We start from the raw sequence: 6515 nt of genomic DNA on the forward strand, positions 1-6515 counted from the left end.
TGCTTGTTTACTCGTCCTGGGCAAAGCACTTTTCTGTGTCGTTGCCACTACTTATTCATACCACCTATATTTCACTATCTCTTTGCCGAACTAGTGCACCTATTAGGTGTGTTGGGGACACAAGAGACTTCTTGCTTTGTGGTTGCAGGGTTGCATGAGAGGGATATCTTTGACCTCTTCCTCCACGAGATCGATAAACCTTGGGTAATCCACTTAAGGGAAACTTGTCGCTGTTCTACAAACCTCTCGCTCTTGGAGGCCCAACACTGTCTACAAGAATAGAAGCTCCCGTAGACATCAAGCACTTTTCTCGGCGCCGTTGCTCGGGGAGGAAAGGTAAAAAGCTCTCATACTACGGTCTCGGGTAAAGTACTTTTACGTTACCGTTGTGTGTGTGCTCGAAGCTATTTCCTTTAGATCCTGCAATTGCATCTTGTTGTTTCTTGTTTACACTAGTTTGGCATAATGTACAAGAGTAAGCTTCTTATTCTATTTCCTGATTTAAAACATGGATTGTTTGATGCGAAAATTAAAAAACCTATGAAATCTTATTTGCATGCTGGTAGTAATATTAGTATGAACGCTTTGAACACCATTGTTGATAATGATATAGAAAGTTCTAAGCTTGGGGAAGCTGGTTTTCATGATCTTTTTAGTCCCCCAAGCATTGAGGAGAAAATTTGCTTTAATGATACTTTGCCTCCTATTTATGATGATAATGATAGTGGTCTTTTGGTGCCACCTACTATGGAGAGTAAATTTTGTTGTGATTATACTATGCCTCCTACACTTGATGAGAATAATAATGATAGCTACTTTGTTGAATTTGCTCCCACTACAACTAATAAAATTGATTATGCTTATGTGGAGAGTAATAATTTTATGCATGAGACTCATGATAAGAATGCTTTATGTGATAGTTATATTGTTGAGTTTGCTCATGATGCTACTGAAAGTTATTATGAGAGAGGAAAATATGGTTGTGGAAATTTTCATGTTACTAAAACACCTCTCTATGTGCTGAAATTTTTGAAGCTATACTTGTTTTATCTTCCTATGCTTGTTACTTTGCTCTTCATGAACTTGTTTATTTACAAGATTCCTATGCATAGGAAGCATGTTAGACTTAAATGTGTTTTGAATTTGCCTCTTGATGCTCTCTTTTGCTTCAAATACTATTTCTTGCGAGTGTATCATTAAAACTGCTGAGCCCATCTTAATGGCTATAAAGAAAAGAACTTCTTGGGAGATAACCCATGTGTTATTTTGCTACAGTACTTTGTTTTATATTTGTGTCTTGGAAGTTGTTTACTACTGTAGCAACCTCTCCTTATCTTAGTTTTGTGTTTTGTTGTGCCAAGTAAAGTCTTTGATAGTAAAGTGAATACTAGATTTGGATTACTGCGCGAGAAACAGATTTCTTTGCTGTCACGAATCTGGGTCTAATTCTCTGTAGGTAACTCAGAAAATTAAGCCAATTTACGTGAGTGATCCTCAGATATGTACGCAACTTTCATTCAATTTGGGTATTTTCATTTGAGCAAGTCTGGTGCCCTTTTAAAATTCGTCTTTACGGACTGTTCTGTTTTGACAGATTCTGCCTTTTATTTCGCATTGCTTCTTTCATTTGTGTTGGGTGGATTTCTTTGTTCCATTACCTTCCAGTATCTTTGAGCAATGTCCGAAGTGTTAAGAATGATTGTGTCACCTCTGAACATGTGAGTTTTTGATTATGCACTAACCCTCTAATGAGTTTGTTTTGAGTTTGGTGTGGAGGAAGTTTTCAAGGGTCAAGAGAGGAGGATGATATACTATGATCAAGGAGAGTGAAAGCTCTAAGCTTGGGGATGCCCCGGTGGCTCACCCTGCATATTATAAGAAGACTCAAGCGTCTAAGCTTGGGGATGCCCAAGGCATCCCCTTCTTCATCGACAAATTATCAGGTTCCTTCTCTTGAAACTATATTTTTATTCGGTCACATCTTATGTACTTTACTTGGAGCGTCTGTGTGTTTTTGTTTTTGTTTTTGTTTGAATAAATGCTTGTGTGGGAGAGAGACACGCTCCGCTGGTTCATATGAACACATGTGTTCTTAGCTTTTAATTTTCATGGCGAAGTTTCTTCTTCGTTAATTTGTTATATGGTTGGAATTGGAAAATGATACATGTAGTAAATTGCTATAATGTCTTGGATAATGTGATACTTGGCAATTGTTGTGCTCATGTTTAAGCTCTTGCATCATATGCTTTGCACCTATTAATGAAGAAATACATAGAGCTTGCCAAAATTTGGTTTGCATAATTGGTCTCTCTAAAGTCTAGATAATTTCTAGTATTGAGTTTTGAACAACAAGGAAGACGGTGTAGAGTCTTATAATGTTTACAATATGTCTTTTATGTGAGTTTTGCTGCACCGGTTCATCCTTGTGTTTGTTTCAAATAACCTTGCTAGCCTAAACCTTGTATCGAGAGGGAATACTTCTCATGCATCCAAAATCCTTGAGCCAATAACTATGCCATTTGTGTCCACCATACCTACCTACTACATGGTATTTCTCCGCCATTCCAAAGTAAATTGCTTGAGTGCTACCTTTAAATAATTCAAAATTTATCACCTCTGATTTGTGTCAATGTTTTATAGCTCATGAGGAAGTATGTGGTGTTTTATCTTTCGATCTTGTCATTTACTTCGACGAGACTTTCACAATGGACTAGTGGCACATCCGCTTATCCAATAATTTTGCAAAAAGAGCTGGCAATGGGGTTCCCAGCCCCGGTTAATTAACTTGCATTAATAATTCTCTTCACATGTTTTGCTCCGATTCATCGGTAAGCAACTTAATTTTGCAAATAGACACTCCTTCATGGTATGTGATTGTTGGAAGGCACCCGAGGATTCGGTTAGCCATGGCTTGTGTAAGCAAAAGGTTGGGAGGAGTGTCATCCATAAATAAAGAAAAACTAAACTAAAGTACATGTGTAAACAAAAGAGAAGAGGGATGATCTACCTTGCTGGTAGAGATAACGTCCTTCATGGGAGCCGCTCTTGAAAGTCTGGTTGATAAGGTAGTTAGAGTGCCCATTACCATTCGTTGACAACAACAAACACCTCTCAAAATTTTACTTTTATTGCTCTCTTTATGTTTTCAAAACCAAAGCTCTAGCACAAATATAGCAATCGATGCTTTCCACTTTGAAGGACCATTCTTTTTACTTTTATGTTGAGTCAGCTTCACCTATTTCTCTCCACCTCAAGAAGCAAACATTTGTGTGAACTGTGCATTGATTCTTACATACTTGCATATTGCACTTGTTATATTACTCTATGTTGACAATTATCCATGAGATATACATGTTACAAGTTGAAAGCAACCGCTGAAACTTAATCTTCCATTGTGTTGCTTCAATGTCTTTACTTTAAATTATTGCTTTATGAGTTAACTCTTATGCAAGACTTATTGATGCCTGTCTTGAAAGTGCTATTCATGAAAAGTCATTGCTTTATGATTCAGTTGTTTACTCATGACATTACCATTGTTTTGATTGCTGCATTCATTACATATGTTTACAATATGATCAAGTTTATGATGGCATGTCACTTCAGAAATTATCTTTGTTATCGTTTTACCTGCTCGGGACGAGCAGAACTAAGCTTGGGGATGCTTGATACGTCTCCGACGTATCGATAATTTCTTATGTTCCATGCCATATTATTGATGATACCTACATGTTTTATGCACACTTTATGTCATATTCGTGCATTTTCCGGAACTAACCTATTAACAAGATGCCGAAGTGCCGGTTCTGTTTTCTGCTGTTTTTGGTTTCAGAAATCCTAGTAACGAAATATTCTCGGAATTGGACGAAACGAAGACCCAGGTTCCTATTTTCACCGGAAGCATCCAGAACACCCGAGAGCCGCCAGAGGGGGGCCCTATGGGCCCCAGATGATAGGGTGGCGCGGCCTGGGCCCTGGCCGCGCCAGCCTATGGTGTGGCCACCCCTTCGACCCTCCTGCGCCGCCTCTTCGCCTATATAAAGCCTCCGTCGCAAAAACCCTGAGGCAAAAAACCACGATACGGAAAACCTTCCAGAGCCGCCGCCATCGCGAAGCCAAGATCTGGGGGACAGGAGTCTCTGTTCCGGCACCCTGCCGGAGCGGGGAAGTGCCCCCGGAAGGCTTCTCCATCGACACCGCTGCCATCTCCACCGCCATCTTCATCACCGCTGCTGCTCCCATGAGGAGGGAGTAGTTCTCCATCGAGGCTCGGGGGCTGTACCGGTAGCTATGTGGTTCATCTCTCTCCTATGTACTTCAATACAATAATCTCATGAGCTGCCTTACATGATTGAGATTCATATGATGATGCTTGTAATCTAGATGTCATTATGCTAGTCAAGTGAGTTTTACTTATGTGATCTCCGGAGACTCCTTGTCCCACGTGTGTAAAGGTGACAGTGTGTGCACCGTGTGGGTCTCTTAGGCTATATTTCACGGAATACTTATTCACCTGTTGAATGGCATAGTGAGGTGCTTATTTATATCTCTTTATGATTGCAATGTGTTTGTATCACAATTTATCTATGTGCTACTCTAGCAATGTTATTAAAGTAGTTTTATTCCTCCCGCACGTGTGCAAAGGTGACGAGTGTGTGCACCGTGTTAGTACTTGGTTTATGCTATGATCATGACCTCTTGTAGATTGCGAAGTTAACTATTGCTATGATAATATTGATGTGATCTATTCCTCCTACATATGCATGAAGGTGACGAGTGTGCATGCTATGTTAGTACTTGGTTTAGTCTTTTGATCTATCTTACACTAAAGGTTACTAAAATATTAGCATTATTGTGGAGCTTGTTAACTCCGGCATTGAGGGTTCGTGTAATCCTACGCAATGTGTTCATCATCCAACAAAAGTGTAGAGTATGCATTTATCTATTCTGTTCTGTGATCAATGTTGAGAGTGTCCACTAGTGAAAGTGTAATCCCTAGGCCTTGTTCCTAAATACCGCTATCGCTGCTTGTTTACTGTTTTACTGCGTTACTACTGCTGCGTTACTACTGCTTGTTTACTGTCCTGGGCAAAGCACTTTTCTGTGTCGTTGCCACTACTTATTCATACCACCTATATTTCACTATCTCTTCGCCGAACTAGTGCACCTATTAGGTGTGTTGGGGACACAAGAGACTTCTTGCTTTGTGGTTGCAGGGTTGCATGAGAGGGATATCTTTGACCTCTTCCTCCCTGAGATCGATAAACCTTGGGTAATCCACTTAAGGGAAACTTGCTGCTGTTCTACAAACCTCTGCTCTTGGAGGCCCAACACTGTCTACAAGAATAGAAGCTCCCGTAGACATCACCCAACTATTTGAATTCAAAATTCCAGAATAGATAAATATTGCAATCTGCTGTCAACTTCAAAAATCAATAGGGACAAATCTACTTGGCCAAATTTTACAAACTTTATATTTTTGGAAAGCTTAGAGTTCTCTCTATCAAATGCCTCTGGATTCAAACCTAGATCTGTTATAGAATTAAAGTGGAAAAATAAACAAACAGGGACTTTTCTGCCTTAGAATAATTATTAAAAATCAACCCTTTTAAATTTTGAAGTGATTCCACCTCTCAAAATTCACATTTCAAATACTCCAATTGATTATGTAAAAATATGATATGGGTAATGTATATGATCATGGGTTAGAATCAAATAATGGCTATGTAGCCATTACTAGCCCATTTAAATTATTTCCAAATTTAAGATTTTAAATCTATGAGGTATAGCCCCTCATCTAAATCATCTTCTCAAGTTGTATGAAGTAGTGTGATGACCCTGGTTGCTTGGTCTCATTTTTTTTTGCTCACTTAAGAATATTAAATGTTTGCCATAGTAGCATTTAAATTGTTCCAACAAAATTATTAAATCTTATGGGAGTGTTTCTCTCATTTAATTATTGTCATGAACAATTCAAAATGAGGTAGAGACTCTGGTCATTTAGGTCTCACATGAATTGTTGATGATATTAAATCTTTACCATGTTAGGATTAAAAGGTATGAGGTGTTCACCTCATTTAAATCATTTTCTTAAATGATAAGTGTGAAGAGGTTGACTTTGGTCAACCTAGGTCATATATTGTTCATGAGAGAAATTAAATCTTAATAAGATAATGAGAGGAAATTATTTCTCTAAGTAACTAAAAGTAACCCCTTAATTAGTATGAGAGGAAATTATTTTTCCTAAATAAGAAAGCAACACATTTACCCACTTAATAGTAATGAGTGATGCTAGTTTACTTGTGTAAATTATATGAGGTGTTCCACTTCATCTAAATCTTGTCCCAAGTACTTTCATATGAAGTTTGAACCCCTGGTCAAATACTCTCACATGAAATACTTGGAGATTTTTAAATCATAATAAGCATTATTAAATGGTATGAGGTATCCCTACCTCATTTAAATCATTTTCTCAAATGATGATGATGAATGGTTGACTTAGGTCAACATAAATTCAT

The sequence above is a fragment of the Lolium rigidum genome, chromosome 6 (assembly GCF_022539505.1).
Source record: "Lolium rigidum isolate FL_2022 chromosome 6, APGP_CSIRO_Lrig_0.1, whole genome shotgun sequence".
Lineage (NCBI taxonomy): Eukaryota > Viridiplantae > Streptophyta > Magnoliopsida > Poales > Poaceae > Lolium > Lolium rigidum.